This window comes from Grammomys surdaster, unplaced genomic scaffold, assembly GCF_004785775.1.
Source record: "Grammomys surdaster isolate TR1022 unplaced genomic scaffold, NIH_TR_1.0 205, whole genome shotgun sequence".
NCBI lineage: Eukaryota > Metazoa > Chordata > Mammalia > Rodentia > Muridae > Grammomys > Grammomys surdaster.
This window is the reverse complement of record NW_021604650.1, coordinates 4,306,439-4,326,217: the sequence shown is the minus strand read 5'-3', so window position 1 is coordinate 4,326,217 and position 19,779 is coordinate 4,306,439. Positions and strand designations below refer to the sequence as shown.

General features: G+C 42.3%; 1 protein-coding gene and 1 pseudogene across 5 annotated transcripts in view; one reads left to right on the top strand and one right to left on the bottom strand.

The window, feature by feature from the left end:
• Positions 1-19,779, bottom strand: part of Ppp6r3 (protein phosphatase 6 regulatory subunit 3) — a 114,364-nt gene that overhangs the window by 84,279 nt on the left and 10,306 nt on the right. The window lies entirely within an intron of this gene.
• LOC114624192 overlaps positions 10,999-19,779 on the top strand; it is an 11,430-nt pseudogene continuing 2,649 nt past the window's right edge.

Below are 19,779 nucleotides of genomic sequence, written 5' to 3'. Positions count from 1 at the left end.
ATGCTGTGTTTTGGTCTGGTGACAGCTGCCATTTACAAAAAAGACTGTCTCAGAGTCTTGGTTCTCATAGAACCACATTTCACAGAAGTAAAAAGCTCAAATTGAAGCTTTTCTATGAGAATATGGAAAAAACAGATAATCCTATACTACAGTTTTTATTCCACACTGAAGAATAACCTGGAGATAAACGCAGGTGCCATAGAAGCACTGTCAGTGACTAAAGAATCATATCCTTACTATCTATGAAATGACATAAGGCTGACTACAAAAGCACTGTACTTTAAAATATCAAGCAAAGGGCTGCAAAGATGGCTCAGCAGATAAGAGCACTAGCTACTCTTGCAAAGGAACCAGGTTTGATCCCCAGTCCCACATGATGACACACAAACATCTATAACTCCAGTTCTATGGGAACCTGACAGCCTCTTCTAGGCTTTGCAGATAATCCCTTCCCCCCCCACCCACCCACACACACATGCAGCGGATACTGGTAAAATACTCATACACATAAAATTGTGTGTATGTCTGTGTGTCTGCACAGACATGGGACCTGTCATTACTAAAGGTTACATCCAGTTCAAGCTATCGTTCTCTGTTAAAGTTTCAAAGAACCCTTCTGCCACGTGTGTAGCACACCCTTTTAATCCCAGTACTCCGAAGGCAGAGGCAGGTAGATCTCTGTGAGTTCATGGCCAGCCTGGTCTATGTGGCGTGTTCCAGGACACTCAGGGCCAGAGAGAGACCTTGTCTCAAAACAAAACAAAACAAAACAACAACAAAACTAAGACACTCTCCAAAATATGTACACGCATGATTGCACACACGCACAAACTGGCATTAAATCTGTGTAGTTCAAGGACCCTCGAGCTATTCTGCAATAAATTGTAATACCACCAATAACCTCCTATTCTGGCCACTTGCAGGCAAAATACCACATCTACTCTCACAGACTCCCAACAGTGTCATCAAGATAATGTCTGTATCCCTATTCAAACGCCAAAAGCAAACACTGTTGTCAGTTGGGTCCATACACTGTCTAAGGATGCTGGGGCATCATCTATCCTTTAAAGAAAGAGCCTTTGTTCAAGGGCTTATGTTTTTTCACTTGGACTGTGTCTTTGCTTCATTTCCTATAGCTGTAATTTAAAAACAAACAAAAAATCCTGAACAAAAGCAACTCAAGGGAGAAAGAGCTCACTTCAGCACACAGTTCAAGGGTACAATCCACCATGAAGAGGGAGTCAAGAAGTCAGGAGCCTGAAGCAGCTGGTATCCACAATCAAAAAAACAAAGAGTGATTAATGTTACTTGCCCATAGTGGACAAGTCTTTCTTCCACCTCAAAATAATCCACACAGGTATGACCAAAGGCCTGTTTTCCAAGTGACTCTAGATTCTGTCAAGGTGACAGTTAACATAGATCATCAAAGACTGATTAAGACAAACTCTAGATGTGTTTAATACCAAGAAAATGTGTATATTTAAAAATCTTAGGATAGTTAAGAAATGAGATTCAGAAGAGCAAAACAGAATGTCAGCACAGTACTAAGACTGCTGGGTAAAGAGAAGCAATCAATAGGCAATGAAAATAGGTCTACAAACAAAAGTAGAAACATGTTTTTTGGTTTTGTCCATGTCCACTCCCCAAAGGACAATCTACAAGCAAGAAGACAGTAAAATCAGAGGAGTTCTAGAATGAAATAGAATATCGATCAAAAGATACTATACTTAGATCCTAAATCTCAACCTCTTCCATATTAGCAGATGCCCATAAGCTTAAAACAAAACAAAACAAAACAAAACAAAACAAAACACCAGCTCTTTGAACTGGAACAGCACAACCCAGCTACACTGAAAATCAAAGGAGCCACACACCAATGCCAGGACAAGAAAGGTCACATCCTATCCCAGCCAGGATTCCTTTACACTCCAGACTAAAAAGTGAAACTGTGCTATGAGTGAGATGAACTACTTGGGGGGGGGGGAGGACAGTAGGGGTGAGATAATTGACACCTGGGGATGACTTGAAACTTTACTGGAGTTCACTAACTAAATGAGCCAGATTAGTGATTTGCTATAATGGCAAGGCCAATAAGCCCTGCCTAACATGGCACCTGCCTATCAATCACTCTCATTTGTTAACATTACAAGTTTCATGGTTTGGTGCCCAGGAGTGGAGGGTAGGTTGTAGGGTAGAGATTGTGCTCAATAGTTAAGAACTCAAGTTTGACTCCCAATATCCATGTCAAATAGCTCCCAAGTGCTCTAACTCTAGTTTCAGGGGAAGTGACAATATCTTCTGGCCTCTGAGGGCACTTAAATACTTACACACATATGCAAGTAAAAGAAAAAAAAAGTCTAGTAATAGGAAGTTCCATCTAAGCAGTTCAAGAAACTTCTAAACAACTGACTTAGCAACCTGTACATGTATGTGTTCAAGAATGCTGCTGAAGATGATACCTAGACCTCAAGTATTTCATGCACCTTCAGCCTCTCCTTAACTTCTTCAGAAGTTTGCTGAATTATTCTCTGAACACACCCAGGTAAGGAAATGCTGAACCATAATTGTTCTACAACACCTCAGAGGCAATGACTATGCCTGGGTCACATACAACTGAAACCAAGTCTCCTTTATTTCTTATCATTTAAATATATTTAAAAGTTTTGGTTGTTAGCATTTCCATCTTTCATTTCACTTTTGAATGCCATGAATGCTAGATGTACATTTTTTTAGCTGTAATGCTAACTACATGAGGACAACTTGTCTGAGTACTGTTGATGACTTTATGAGTTAAGATGATAGTAACAGATTTCTTCACTGTGAAGTAATCATTTTCTTTGGTGACTCATGAGTAAATAATCTGCAAAAAGACATCTTATGGATGATGCTCTTAGAACATTCGCTAATTTCAGTACTTATTGAAAACTGACACTATGATATTTACACGCATTTTTTATTGGAGACAGTGTTTCATATAGTCCAGGCTGGCCTCTAACTCACTATGTAGCAGAGGATGACACTGAACAGCTTCTGCATTTATTAGATGCCTTTGCAACTTCAGTAAGGTATGTCCCTGTCTGCCCACTCACTCTTTCCTGAATCTATTATTAGTATGAATTCAGACTCTTATAGCATCATTATTTATCATGATCTTTACAATGTCCCAGCTTTGGCTGTACAAGCTGTCCTAGGAGCTTTTGTGTGTTTTCTGAGCAATTTCATTCCTCTCACAGCATGTGCCTGGTTCATATAATTTCTTCTCTGCCACATCTTTGAAATCTGCCATTTCTCCCAAGAGGTCCTAATTCTGGTCAGTCCAAGACATTCGGAAATGAAAAGCTAAAAAGTTCTTAAATAATAGGTGGTACCACTCCCTCTGTTCTTGCAGTGTGGAAACAGAAAGAATGATAGTTCCCGGGATTAACTCTCCATTTGTGCATCCCTGACTTTGCATATGAGCAAAGGCACACAAAGATTACCAAATCACTCCAGAAAGCCTAGCATAAAGAATAGCAGAGCAGCCAGATAGTGGTGGAACAGCATTTGGGAGGCAGAGGCAGACAGATCTCTGTGAGTTCAAGGCCAGCCTGGTCCACAGGTGAGTTCCAGAACAGCCAGGGTTGTTACACAGAGACACTCTGTCTTGAAAACAAAAACAAAAAGAGCATCACAGCAAACAGAAAAATGCAAAAGAAAACAGAAAGACTGTAAAATATACAAAACATATTTAAAAAAATAATTGCTACCTCCAGAAAGATCAAGATAATGTATCACTAAACACCAGGTCTACTGAAAAGAACACAAGGGGAAGAGAGGGGGCTTCAAAATTTAAAACCTCAGAGTAGAAGTTAAAAATTTAAAAGAAAGATTGTAAGATAAAGAGAGAAGTAATGGGTATGAATAAATAATTGGAACTAATTCAGTATTGAGTATTAAAGAAATAATATCCAAGAAATTCTAAAGGAGATTTGTGCAAGTGCTGTCAAAGTTCCTGATCCAGCCACAAAATAAGTAGCCTGGGGCTTTTACAGAAAATCAAAAAGATAAGCTTTGGGTTTCTTGAAGTCACACTAGAAAGCTGTAAAAGTACCTTTTATTCTCCTTTAGGGTGCTTACTTCCATCTGCTAGCCTATGCCTAGTCCTGGGAATCTTTTAGCCTCCTTATACTCTAATTTAGGTATAGTCCTGGAGGCTTCTAGCCTCCATACAATCTAATCTAGGCCCAGAATATTCACATTCTCTGAGACTTGCTGATGAATAAGTTCACCATTTCTACTTCTTTCTGAGCTATAACTGGCTGGTTCTACTCAGCTGTTCTGGCTGAAACTCCTATCCAAGATCTATCTGGCTTCTCTCATCCTGTCCTGAATTGCTCTGATTGGCCTCATATTAACTCTGACAATCCGTTTGAATCTTCTAACACCTTTTCATTCTCTGGCTTGCTCTGTCTTCACCTGTGTCTGGTTTATTCTCTCTGCAATCTGTCTGTACAACTGTCCTGGTAAAACTGACTACTTCTCTCTGCGCTATCTCTCAAGTAGCTTCCCTTTTCTCTCTCTTCTCTTGAGAGTCGGGCATATACTATTCTGTCAAATCTTTCTCTGATTCTTCACTTTGTTGCCCCTCAACTAGACATCACTTTCAAATATGGGTGCTTCCTTCTACAAAAAACTTCACTGTCATTGTTTGGCATTAAAGGTGTAAGCTAAGGCTGAGCCATATCACAACTAGAAACAGGTATTTTCAGTAAATAACACGATCTTGGAGTTCACAGTGTGATCAAATATCCTGCAACAGAAAGCTAAAGGACTGTGAGAGGCTAGGTGAGGAAAGAGAATGAGCTTAACGGTAAGCACTTGTTGGGTACCTCTGTCCAATCCAGAACCCCTTCTCCCCAAATACACACTAGGATGGCTACGATTTTAAAAATAGAAAATAAATTGAAAGTCTAAGAGTCTATAAGGATGGGGAGAAATTCAAACCTTTGTGCACTGCAGAGAAAATGGAAAATACTATAGTGATTGTGGAAAACAGTCTGTTGATTCTTCAAAGTAATTAAAAATACTTATAAAAACAAACCACACACAAAAAGAATTATCAGAGGACCCAGCATTTCCATTTCAGGTTCTACACAAAAAAAACGCTAAGACAGGGCTGGGGATTTAACTCAGCAGAGTGCTGCATAGCAACAAAATGCCCTTGATTGATCTCCGGCATTGCATGAACAGGGTATGTTGGTGCCCTCCTGCAATAGCATCACTTAAGAGAGGGAAGTCCCAGACCACCTACACAGCAAGTCCCTCTATTAAAAAAGAAAAAGAGGAGCTGGAGAAATGGTGGGTAAGTTAAGATCACTGACTGTTCTTCCACAGGCTCAGGTTCAATGCCCAGCATACATACACATGGTAGCATCTGTAAACATCTGTAACTACAAGATTCCTTGTAAACAAGGGATTCAAAGCCCCCTTCTGGCATCCTCAGGCATCACAGACTTACAGGTCATCAAAACACACACATAAAAATAAATAAAAGAAAAAGGGAGCTCTGAACCAGTCTCAATGGTACACTGTACAGTCAAGTTCAAGGTAGCATTATTCCCAACAGCTAACATGTGGTGCAAACCAAGTGCCGATCAACAGCCAAATTCAAAAAAGATATTCAGTTTTAAAAGGGAAAGAAAAAGGCTAGAGATATGGTTCAGCAGTTAAGAGCACTGGCAGCTCTTCCAGAACACTCAGCTTCAGTTCCCAGCACCTACCTGATAGCTTGCTTACAAATGTCTGTAATTACAATTTCAGAAAATAGCTTGCCCTCTTCTGGATTCTGTGAGTACCAGGCATGCACCTGGTGCACAGACATACATACAAGCAAAACACTCAGATACACAAAACATAAAACTAAATATTGGGGTTTGGGGAGAATGCTGATACAGGCCTTTAATCCCAGCAATTGGGAGACAGGGGGAGAATCTCTGTGAATTAGAGACAGCCTAGTCTATGTATCAAGTTCTGGGCCAGCAGGGTCACATAGGGAGATCCTGTCTTAAAAAAAACAAAGTGAGAGGGGGCGGTATAGGGGGAGAGGTGACACAAGCTACAACTCAACAAACCATAACGACTGGCTAGTAATCACAAAAAAAGACCAGTGTCTTCTGGCAAAGTTAATCTTGATAATTTTAATTAGTGTAAAGTGCCCTAGTCCCCTCCCCCTGTAGTTTCTTTCTTTTGGCTCCGAGAGCAAAACTGAGAGTGCACTTGCACAACTTTTACTACAGGCTTTTGGGGTGTTCTACTAATATTAAGTTAATCTTGCTATCTCTTTCTTGCCTTATTTAGAAATTAAACTTACCAGGGGCCAGTACTGTCTGCAGCTTCAGGTGTTATTGGACCACATTCCCAAAGAAGGAAGGGCTTTAACAGCTTAAAAAAAAAAAAAAAATGGAGGGAAAGGAAGGAAGAGGAATGAATGGCAAGTTCTTTAATGGTATGAAATTTTAGTTCCAGAGGATAAAAGTAACACAGATAGCTAGCAATGACTGCCATACATTATGCATGCACTTAACACCAATGACTGTATACTTATAAACAGGCTAAGTCAGCTGGCAGCGATGTCACACACCGGTAATCCAGCACTAGGCATGTAGAGGCAGGGGATCTTTGTAAATTCAAGTCTAGTCTAGTCTACATAGTGAGTTCCAGGCCAGCCATGGCTATAAGAAGGAGAGGGGGGGTGGAGGAAGGAAGGGAGGAGGGGAGGGGGAGGGGGAGGGAAGGGGAGGAGAGAGGGAGGGACGGGGGAGGGAGAGGGAGGGAGACACAGAGAGAGAGAGATTGGGGGGGGAGGGGACAGATAGACAGACAGACAGATGGGGGGAGATAAGATAAATTTTATGCTAGATGCATTTTACCACTTTTTAAGGGGAAATAAATGAAGCAGGGCCTAGAAGTATAACTTTAATGAAAATAGGACATGGCCACTCCTAGGTATGGCTGAGAGGATTTTTTTTTTTTTAAGATTTATCTATTTATTTTATGTATATGAATACACTGTAGTTTTCCTCAGACACACCAGAAGAGGGCATTGGATCACATTGCAGATGGTTGTGAGCCACCATGTGGTTGCTGGGAATCGAACTCAGGACCTCTGGAAGAGCAGTCAGTGCTCTTAACCACTGAGCCATCTCTCCAGCCCGGCTGAGAGGATTTTATTGTAGCTATGAGGAAGAGTTCAGCCAGAGGCATGTGGAAGGACCAGACTGAACCGGTCATGAGAAGGGGTGGGGGGGAGTGACAGGAAGAGAGGAGAAAGGGCCCATAGACCAGGAGAAGTGTCAAGGACTAAAAAAGTGTACGGCCAAAAGGGCAAGTTTATATGAAAAGGAGAAGCCGGGGTTATAGAAGGGAAACCCAGCCCTTGAGCTCGAGAGATTTAAGCTAGGGACAAGGTGAGAAGTTCTGGGAAAAGCCACAAGTGAGCCTTTCCTGTGTTTCTTTGGGCATAGACAATCTTAGGGTCCAACACTCAGAATGTTGAGGCATGGATATCCTTAAGTTCAAGACCAGGTTGGGCTACACAGTAAAGACTATGTTCAAACACACACATTCCCTCAAATGAAGCAGTATATAAAGATTTAAAAAAAAAATAAAAGGCTCATATACTGATATTTTATGTTGCTCTCAACTTCTATAATCAAGCCTCGCTATCTTTGTCATGTAACTTCAGAAACACTGATACAGGCCCCAGAAAGGATACTAACACTTCTAAGCCATTAACCAAAATCATCACTCCAAGAACATACTGTAAATAAAGTACAAGCCAGGCAAGGTAAGCCTCCCTACCACCTTAGGAAGGCCATATCAGTAGGTGATACATTGTAAGCAAAGCTTGGCACCTGACTGGATTACATCACTGTCTGGCTATGCTCACTAGGAACCCTCACATCACTTCAGATACAAGAAGCCAGCTCAGTCTAACCCACTATGAAAATACAGCCAAGTCACAGGTTAGTAAACTAGCATCCAAAGTCAAGGCCAGAGGACTACCTATACCTGTTACAACCACAGTGACTGAGGCTACATCCCAGTCTAACTGAGGTACCTACTCTTTACACTTCCTCAATGTCACCAAAACTTTTTACATGGCATATGAGCAACCAAGTGAGTGAAAATGTATTAGAGTAAACTTCTTTCTTTTCTTTTTAAAGAGTATCTCATGCTCTGTAGCCTAGGCCAACCTAAAACCTCTATGTACATCAGCCTGGCCTCCCATTTGCCACCCTCCTGCTTCTGCCTCCCAAGAGCTGGGATTACAGACATGCACCACCATGATGTGGCAGAAATTTCTCTGTCCAATCTATCTGCAGCAGGAGGCCTGTGATTGGACATGGAAGAGGGAGGCAGAGTTAAGAGTGGGTGAGGGAGGAAGAGACACAAGAGGGAGAAAGGTGGTGGAGAACGTGAACCAGCATGGCTTTAGTAGTCTCAGGTAGTTATGCATAGCAAAAGGTTAGGACAATTGGGATAACTTGTCTAAATTGTGTGGGCATCTTGTGAGATTTTATTGATATATTAAATCCATTGGTTAACTATAAGCATTAACAGTTTTGATTTTACCGGGTTAATGTGTATTGTGATATCTAACCTTGAGGATGGCGGTTAGCAGTGGGGGTGGCCTAGGGGCCAGGCCAAGAGCCATGGAGGTCGAGGGTGGCAGAGGGCAGAGGCAGCAGCCACGCCAATGTCTGGGAGGTGGGGGGTGGGGCCTGGCCAGTGCCACTACAGCAGTACCATTAGTGAGGAAACATGGCGGCTAAGCCAGGAGGCAGCCGGATGCTCCTTTGTTAATACCTCCTGTTATAACGTGCCCCTTTTAAATGAACTAGTATCATTCATAAACAGGTACTCTTCATTAGACCAGCAGCAGTGTAATCAAACGCACATCCCTTTTAAGTCCAATAGGCAGGTCTTGACCTAAGGTGGCACAAAGATTCAGTTCTAGGCAGAGAATCTCTTCTCTTTCTATTTGTCTTACCTACAAAATGGGAGACTTGAGACTAAATCATCATTCTCAATCTTACAAGTCATTCCTATGATCTAAGAAATAACGAAATATAAACAGTATCAGAATACAAAGAACAACAAACCAATGAATAACACCAGTCTTGAATTTTTTAAGAAGTTACTCAAATAAATTTAAACTGAAAATGACAGAGAATTTAAAGCTGCTCAAAGCCAGATGTGGTAATGTACACCTTTAACCTCAGCACTCAAGAAACAGAAGCAGGCCAATCTCTGAGTCTGAGGCCATTTTCATCTTTATAGTGAGTTCCAGTGAGTTTCTTTTTTTTTTTTTTTGGTTTTTCGAGACAGGGTTTCTCTGTGTAGCCCTGGCTGTCCTGGAACTCACTCTGTAGACCAGGCTGGCCTCGAACTCAGAAATCCACCTGCCTCTGCCTCCCAAGTGCTGGGATTAAAGGCGTGCGCCACCACCGCCCGGCCAGTGAGTTTCTTAAAAAGAAAAAAAAAAAGTTTCTCTGCTGGAAGACCAGTCTGTTTGGTTGCGCCAAACTTATTTAAAAACATAAACAAAAGGCCAAACTGCAAAAAGGTCCACAGCACTATGTTTATGTGGGTGACATGAGACTGTGCAGCTCACAAAGGTCTGTCCTGTCCTCACACACACCAGGCCCCATGCTACATTCAGAGCTCTCTGGCAACAGACACTTGCTTACTCTGTCAAGGATTCAAACCAAGTAAAATTTGATGTGGCCTTGATGGAAGATACGCTTGTTTCTAGGTACAATCAGATAAAACGGAGTGTGGATTCACTCACAAATCTTGTAAGACATCACACACCCTTTCCCTGTGGTGTCGTCCAGTATGTACATACAACAGGACCAAGTTCCCAAAGAGAACCTTAGCCAGCCTCTGAAAAAGGAACCTTCAGTGTCTAACGCATGTTCTAAAGGTGGACACCCCCACAGGGTGACCAGTCTAACAGCTCTTTTCAAAGGCTCACTTCCACAGCCTGTTCCGGCTTATACCAGACCCATGCTATGTTTTTCAATCTTTAAATAAGAAAAAGATCCTCAAAGATTTTGATTTATAGCTTGATTTAAAAAAACAACACAAAAACAAACAAACAAACAAACACTTCAAAATCCTTTCCTGAAGAAGTTTCCAGTATAGACTTTCCCATGTAAGAAGGCACTAATGACCATGTAGTTTTCAACTCTTGCTTTTACAAAAAAAGCCTAATCTCCCCAAAAGTGGAGAAGCTGGAGAATAGACATGCACTTCTGTTAGGTCACATCTCTTTCTTCCTACCACCCGTGCATGTGAAAAGTCTGTTTCTTCACACCCATCAACAGGCAAATATGCTTTCTTTTGAGTAAGGCTAGACATTGTTCACATTTTTTTAAAGTATGTTTCTGTGTGCCTGACTGAGTGCAGTTTGCCTGTAGAGTCCAGAAGAGACTATGAGATCCACTGAAACGAAATTACTGGCAGTTCAGAGCTGCAATGCAGGTGCTGGGAACTAACCTTGTTCTTCTGCAAGAACAGTACACATTCAGCCATCTCTCTAGCCTCATTTTTTTGAATTTTTGAAAGCCATTTACACTTCACTTTCTGCCAAGTGTCTGTTTATAGTTTTTGTCCATTCCTATTGGGCTGGACTGGTTAGTGCTTTGTAGTAATTATTTTTTATAGCGTATGATAGCACTCTCTCTTCAACTAACTACACTCTGGTACTATCTGAACCAATTGACTTCAAGTTGGGCTCACCCAGTTACCCTTTTCAATCCTCATTTTAACTTGCTCTCAAAGCAATTCACCAGGAGATACCTCTTCCCATCTGCCCCCTCCCCCATACTGGAATGAGAATGTTCTCTCTGACCACAAACTCTTTTTTTCTCCCTGGCCACTCTTTTTCTCTATACATTACTATCACAGGACCCTTTGAAAGTGCAGGCTGGCTCTCTCCTCCAGCCAAGCAAGATGCCCGAAGGAAAGAAGGCCAAGGGGAGGAAGGTGGCACTGGCCTCCGCTGTCGTCAAGAAACAGGAGGCCAAAAAGGTGGTCAATCCTTTGTTTGAGAAAAGGCCCAAGAACTTTGGCATTAGGCAGGACATCCAGCTCAAAAGAGATCTAACACAAAGAGATCTTCTCCAAATGGCCCTGCTACATCAGGCTGCAGCAGCAAAGAGCCATTCTCGATAAGCGGCTCAAAGTACCTCCTGCCATTAACCAGTTCACCCAGGCCCTGGCCAGGCAAACACCTACTCAGCTGCTTAAGCTTGCCCAGAAGTACATGTCAGAGACAAAGCAAGAGTAGAAGCAAAGGCTACTGGCCCGTGCTGAGAAGAAAGCTGCTGGCAAAAGGGGCGTCTCAACTAAGAGACCACCTGTCCTCCGAGCAGGAGGACAGTCACGTCACCACCTTAGTGGAGAACAAGAAGGCTCAGCTGGTGGTGATTGCCCAGGATGTAGACCCCATTGAGCTGCTGGTTTTCCTGCCTGCCCTGTGTTGAAAGATGGGGGTGCCCTACTTCATCAAGGGAAAGGCCAGGCTAGGGCGCCTGGTCCACAGGAAGACATGCACCACTGTTGCCTACACAGGTTAACTCGGAAGATAAGGGTCCTTTGGCTAAGCTGATGGAAACAATTAGGACCAATTATAATGACAGATATGTTGAGATCCGCCACCACTGGGGAGGCAACGTCCTGGGTCCTAAGTCTGTGGCTCACATTGGCAAGCTGGAAAAGGTAAAGGCTAAAGAACTTGCTACTAAGCTGTACATAAAATACAAAATTATCTTCAAAAAATTTAAAAAAAAAAAAAGAAAAGAAAAAAAGAAAGTGCAGGCTGTGTACCCCCCTAATCAGTCTTCCAGGTTAACCAATTCTGAGAAAAATTTGCAAAGCTTAAAAGATCCAAAACAAACTTTGAAGAATAAAGAAGAGATTTCTACTGGTTTCTTTGGTTTCTTAACTCTCCGGAGGCTCTCCTGCCTCCATTCAGCACATGTTAGCAGCACACATCTCAACACCCAGCCCATTTCTTCTGTGGATGTATAAACACAATTCTTAAGCCAGCAGGATCATTGCTGTACTTTAAACAAAATGCCCAAGTAGCAGACAGTTCCCATGAATGTCTCAGAGTGAACTAATCATCAACTAAGTAAACTAGTACACTCAACTAGGCAAAGGCGGCCCTGCTTTCCATCATACTCCATGCCCAACCAAACCTTCCATTCACTATGCCTTCCCAAATGCACTAAAACAGGCCTCAAGTTGTGAGACAGACTTGGCTCTTCTCTGCCACACCCCCACCTCCAACCTTATCATCAAACTTTATAGTTCCACCTTCAATAGCCCTTCCCTCCTCTCAATTTTCTGCCAGCAGACTAGAAAATGGACACAGCCCCAAATTCACTTCTACTTCTTGAGTTCTTTCTTAGTCAAAGGTCTCTACTGCTCACTTGTACAGTTTGTGATCTATGCTTTCTGTGTGGCACCCACATAAGGCTTCTGCACATCTGAACCACAGTGCATTTGAATTGAGATGTGCTACGAAGAAGAAACATCAGTGGACTTCAAAGATTAAATAAAGGGCTGAGGGTAAGGTTCTGTGGCAGGACACTTGCCTGGCTAGTGTGAAGCCCTAGGCTCAATCCCTAGTATAGCTTCAAGATTAAATGAAACAGAAAAAAATTTTTTCTCATTAATTTATTTATATTGATTGCATGATACTGTTTTGCAGCCAGGCAGTGGTGGCACGTACCTTTAACCCTGAACTCAAGGCAGAGGCAGGAGGACCTCTGAGGTCAACACGGTCTAACAGAGAACAAGTTCCAGAACAGACAGGGGTATGCAGAGAAACCCTGTCTCAAAACAAACAAAAAAAACATATTATGGACATACTGAGTTACACACACAAAATTCAAATGGCCGAGGATACAGTGCAATGATAGAGCAGGACCTACTGCCCCATACACACGCACCCATATATATGTATGTATGTTTATTACTCTATTTTTACCTATCACATATAGTCACTAGGAAATGTCAGTGTGTAGCTGGCACTGTCTTAAAGGTTACACTGAGGGCATCAGCTAGGCTCATAGCCACACTTTCTCTAACCAGGTATGATCAAATCATAGAAAACACTGGACCAGGCAAAGGACAGGTATTCAGGTATTTGTCAAATGAATTATGGGTAAAACTGGTATACCTTCAATTACAGACAAAGTATGCTAGAAAGTGGTGGTGCTCGCCATTAATCCCAGGACTCAGGAAGCAGAGGCAGGTGTATCTGAGTTTAAGCCCAGTCAGGGATACAGAGTCAGACTCTGTCTTCAATAAAATGTAAAGCAAACAAAAAATTTTTTGATTAAAAGCTAAACAGTAAATTTGTAATTATTTCTTAGTTGAATGATTTATTTTGTATTTTGGGGGGTTTTGTTTTGTTTCTAAGACAGGGTTTCTCTGTGGAGCCCTGGCTGTCTCAGAACTTGCTCTATAAACAAGGTTGGTCAGAGATCCACCTGCAGCTCTCTGCCTCCCAAGTGTTAAAGGTGTTACAATCAGCCTTTGTATATGAACACATTAGGAAGAGCTGTCAATTTAATATTAATCACCCTGCCACTAGTATGTCTCATTTTCACATAAAAGTTTCCATTAGGACTCTGAGACTAAAGAAGATTAGATATTCAATGTATAACAGCTTTAAAGAAATTTTAGAATTTTGAAAAATCAACTCTTATTGCTCATCACAACTCAGAAGCCCCATGAGACAATGGCAATAGTTGGTTCAGCAGAAAAAAAGCAGACAGCAAGCCTGGCTCTCAAGAAATCAAGAGCTTGACCCAGGCTGTACTACTAGAAAGGGTGTGGTTCTCAAAATGACAGGATTAACATCCCACAAAACACAACATTTTTTTCGTATGTCCTTTATACACAAATTAGGACTGGAAAGATAGATAGCTCAACAGTTAAGAACACTGGCTGCTTTTCTAGAGGACCCAGATTCAGTTCCCAGTGCCCACGTGACCGTTAACAACTGTCTGTAACTACAGTCCCAGAGGCTCCAATACCCTCTTCTGACCTCTGCAGACACTACACATATGGAATGCAAAACATTCATTCAGACAGAATAAAATAAAAATAAAGTCTACCCTTTAATCTCACCTTCAAGTTCCTGACCCACAGAACTACAATGTTTAAAATGTTCTCTTCTGTCTTGAGTTGGTGTGCCGGGGTAATTGTTACAGCAGTGGGTAAAGAACTGACAGGAAGAAGTCCTCTGAAAGTACAGGTCCATATACTCTTTATCAATCAACAAGGCTGTCCAGGCAACCAATGTAACTATGAAAAAGAATCTGTGAGCCAAGCTCTTGGCTGGAGAGGGTGAAGCAGGAGGATATCTTGTTAGAATGACTGACCAGTGAGTGACCCTGACTCAAAAAAAAAAGTAGATACTGTGGAAATGATATACCAAATATTCATGCTCAGAAAAAGTTTGAACTCATTTGTGCAAATCTGAACCTCCATAGGTGATGCACAACTGCCTGTAAATCCAATTCCAGAGAGTCCACACTGTCTTCTCATCTCTGACAGTACTCGCACATATGGAAGACACAGACATGCATGTGTGCATGAGCATACACACATAAATAAAAACAAATAAAAAATAAACTATCACATGACACAGCCTGAAGATGGGTGTGGGGGTCCAGAACATAAGGTTTCTTTCTGTAGTAATGAAAATAGTCTGCAGGCATAAGACCATAGCTGCTTCTGAAAAGCTTTTCAGCAACTATTTTTTTTTGTTTGCTTTTTGTTTGTTGTCTTACTGTGTAGCCCTAACTGACCTGGAACTCACAGAGATCTGCCTGCCCCTATCTCTGGAATGCTGGAATTAAAAGCCATGTGCCTAGCATAAATCATGCTTTATTTATCAAACAATTCCAAACATTTTCATTGAGCTTCACAACAATCTTGTTATGTTTTTTCAGTTTTCACACAATACTGATGTACTAGCTAGTTTTGTGTGTCAACTTGACACAAACTAGAGTCGGAGTGGAAGGAGCCTCAGTGGAGGAAATGCCTCCATGAGTTCTAGCACTACGGCATTTTCTCAATTTGTGATCAGTGGGGGAAGCCCTAGCCCACTGTGGGTGGTGCCATCCCTGGGCAGGTGGTCCTGGCAGCACCCTCCATGGCCTCTCCATCAGTTCCTGCCTCCAGGTCCTTGCCCTGCTTTAGTTCTTGTCCTGACTTCCTTTGGTGATAACATCGACAGGAAAGTGTAAGCAGAATAGACCCTTTCCTCCTCCCTCGCCCAACTTGCTTTTTTGTCATGACATTTTTTCAAAGTGATAGAAATCCTAACTAACTAACCCAGTGTTATAGTTAGGAAGCCACTAGGCCAGCAATCAGAATGCCACTGCTTTCCTGCATGCTGCTGCTTTCCAGCTCATCAGAACCAAACTTGCCCTCCATGTGAAGCTACCATCTTATGCAGGACCTTGCATGTGCAGGCAGCTCTTACACTATCTCATGCTTAACACTTGCACTTACTGAATAAATATCATTTACCAATATTTTGTATGAATTCATTTATAGTTGAAGATGCTCACTGTCAATTCAACCTCAACAGGGTAATAAACATGTATGACAGGATCTATTTTGGGGGTCTAGCTATAGTGTGTTCTTAGTGAAAGAGTGGAGGGGGGAGATAAAATATAAGAGTCACAATAAAACACAAACAAAAACAAGGGCCAGCAAACTTAAAGCATATCTGTAAACATTCATTTTATATCTCAGGGTGTTGTATGCATGTTCCACACAGTTCAAAGGACAGCCTGCAAGTGTTTTCTCTCTCCTATCTGATGAAAGGACTCAAGTAGTCAGGTGTGGTGCATGGGGTTATCTGCTGAGCCATCTCACTTGCCTCCGGAGGCTGAGGCAGGAAGATCCAGTTTTAAGCCATTTTAAACAACACAAAGAAGCCTGTCTCAGTGACAAAAAGTAAGTTCCATGGACAAACAGAAGTAGTATTCCTAACATCCCCAAAATGGAAATGATACGACAGACAAAAGGAAGATCAAAGGAACTACAGGTCTGGGAGACGGCTCAAATGGTGAACTGCTTCCCAAATAAGCATCAGGACCCAAGTTCGAATCCCCAGCAAGTGCCTACTGTCCCACAACTGGACAGCTAGAAACAAGAATATCCCTGGAGTTGGTGGGCCAGCCAGTCTGGCCCAATCAGTAAGTTACAGGTTCAATGAAAAGGTTGTCTCACACTATAAGGGGGGGAAGCAATTGATCCAAAGTGAACCTCTTGTGTGCCTTCACACACAAATGCACACACATGTATGTGAATATTTATATACAAGAAAAGGAAAGTATTCTGATACATACATGAGAGAACCTTGAAATATGCTAACTAATAAAAGCCAGTTACAAAAGATTACTGTTAAACTACTCACATGAAATGTTCAGACCACATAGGAGATAAAAATAATATTCTTAGATTGTGATGATTACACAATTCTGTGAGACATCAAGGTCTATTAAATTACACAGTTTACATAATGTTAAAATTGCATTGTTTGTGAGATGAGGTTTCTTGTAGCCCAGGCTGGCCTTGAAGTCAAGGAGTAGTGAATGATGACTCTGAACACTCCCAATCCTCCTGCCTCCACTTACAACATACTAAACTAACGCTTGTGGTTTGGAGCTGTTATTTTTAAGACCCCTCACCAAACTGATAACTACAAAATGGCCTGATAACAAAGAGCCATCAAGGGCCATTTGAAAACAGTTTGCACTACCTCCTAAAATTGAAGCTGGATATGTCCCAAGAGCCTCAATACTCCAGTTTGTGCCCAGAGACATGCTTTCGCAATTTATGTCAAAATTGTTTACAGCAGCTTTCTCTTACTGGAAACAATCCTATTTTCCGACATCAGGACAATAAATGCATAGAATGCAATGTATTCAATAGGAAACACAACACAAAGTGGAATGAACTTCAGCTGTGTGCATGAGTGTAGACACACCTCACTAGCTGCCTTCCTCAGCTCTAATGGCAGTTCTCTCTCTCTCCCTCTCTTCCTCTGCCCACCCCAATGCCTCTGTAGTCCACACCCTGTTAAAGGAAGCACTATGCTATATGCTATCAACTCTTAGTGCAGACACACCCCTGTGGAGCTCTTCACATTCCAATCCTTTCTTCTCTCTTCACACCCTACCCACCAACTCCTCATTCTCACCTTTCCCTTTCCCTGGGGAAGAATGGGGGCAGTAAAGAAAATATCCACATGCTCCCACCGCCCACCCACCCCATTCCACTCCAACCTCTCCGACTAAGGAGGAGCAAATAGGGCCAGCTCTTCATGTAAACACTCAGTCCAGTGCCAGTTCCTGCTCTAGACTGGGGGAATGCGATGGGCCTTCAGAGATTATGGCCTCTCCTGCTTCACCAAATTATTCCTCCTCCACAGTAGCACTTTTTCAAGTACACTGTGGTTGTCTGACTAAGAATGGGCCCCCAAAGGCTCATACTTGGATACTTGGTCCTTAGTTGCTGGAACTGTTTGGGAAGAAGATGTGGCTTTACAGGAGGTTTATTCTCTGGCAGTAAGCTTTGAGGTTTCAAATACTCCAGCCATTCAGTGTGCTTCCTGTGTGTAGCTCTGGATCTGAGCCCTCAGTTACTGTTCCACTGCCATGACTGCACATCCACTACCATGCCCCACCATAGTAGCGATAGACTCCTACCCCAGAAACTGGAAGTACCAGCCTTCTGTTAGTTGCCTTGGTTATGTTTTATTGGAGCAATAGAAGTTAACTAATACATACACTAAAGCACCTAAGGCACATCAATGTCCTAATTTACCCATTTCAGTAAACCCTTTGGCATTCATTCATGTCTTCCACCACAGGCAAAGCAGAGCACTAAGACAGAGCACTGTCTAGTCTCTGTCAATTCAGGTTTCTCACATTTCCTTTGGGAACTGCTTATCAAGATCATTTATGACTTGCTCAACATGGCCTACAATGCCATCTAACATGGAGGACTCACACTGATGTACAGCCCACCCCTTTCTCTCTTCTAAACTCTAAATGCGGTTTGCTCTCTGAAGTGACCCAAACTAAATAAACCCAAATCCAACTCCTGATGTGGCCTTTACAGCCTGCTCCTCTATAGCCTTCCTCTTCCTGCAGCAAGCCAAAGTCCCTACTGTCATCCTTTACTTCTCTTACACCCACATCCTGTCTGCCAGCAAATCTCATCTGTTCTCCCTCCAAAAAGGATCCAGACTCCAACCACTTCTCAATACCACTCCTGGTCCCCTTCTGCCCAAGCTGCTATGATTGCTCCCCTGGATCACTGCCATGGCCTTCTAAAGCCTCTCATGACAGCTGCACAGCGACAGCTATTCTTAACTCAGCTGCAAAGGGACCTTTCTGAAACCAGACCATGTCACACCTCTGGCTCAAAACAGACCTATTTTACCACTCTCCCTAGGGATCTTCCCTCCAACACAACTGATCTACCCTCTTCCTAGCACTCATGTACGCTGAACTCTATTATAACGATGCCCCACATACCCATGGCCTCTTGCCTTGAGCTTTCATCTTCTAGGCAAAGGGTCCTTCTCAGGTGGGCCTAACCTGAGTATTACCTTTTAGGCTGAAAACAGTCGACCCCTTTTCTCTTCTGCTGACCCCTATCAGTATCCAGATAGCTACTATACCATTAACTCTCTGTTAATTGTCTTCCCCACACTAAAATCACACATTGTGGGAGGACAGGAACATGGGTCTGTTTTGCTCATTACTAAGACAGAAAGTATTCAAACATCTTGAAAACAAAATAGATTGTTTTGTTGTTGTTTTTGAGATAGAAGACACAGAGTTTCTCAGTGTAACCAGCCCCGGTTGTCCTGGACTCGACTTGTAGACCAGGTTGGCCTCGAACTCAGAGATCTACCTGCCTCTGCTCTGCTGGGATTAAAGGTATGCACGACCATGCCCAGCTTCCAAAAGAGAGAGAGAGAGAGAGAGAGAGAGAGAGAGAGAGAGAGAGAGAGATTGATTCATAGAATAAAAGCTAAAGATTCAAATTTATATAATTTAATGACATGCAAAAATTAAGTCACATTATATACGGAGACATTCGCAGTTGGCAACATAGAGGTAAAGAAATAGAATGCCTTGAGGAGGTCAGAGAAAAGAAGGTGGTCAGGGAGGACACACGGAACCAAAGGGAGTGACAATACTTTCTTAAACTGGCTCGTGCCAGTATAACTTTTAGTTCTAATTTTTTTTTTATCTGTACCCATCATGACATACACTTTTTGAATTCAGGGACTCATCAGACTTAAAATAAAAACTATATGTGAATGGGTACCACTGACTACAGTGCACAAGTGAACCTAACCCACCATTTATCCTCAAAGTGAAGCCTTTTAGGCACACAGCCAGCCACCTTTTGCTAGTCCACAGACTGTGGCTGTTTTCACACATAATAGCAAAGTAGCTGCAGAGACTAACATTTGCCAACTGACTCTTTACAGAAAATGTTTACCTACCTCGATAGAACTATAAAGTCATGATGCAAAATCTGTAAAGAACCTGAGTATAGCTGGGAAGTGGTGGTGCACGCTTTTAATCCCATCACTCAAGAGGAGGAGACAGGTGGATCTCTGAGTTCCAGGCCAGTCTGGTCTACAGAGTGAGTTCCAGGACAGACAGGGCTACACAG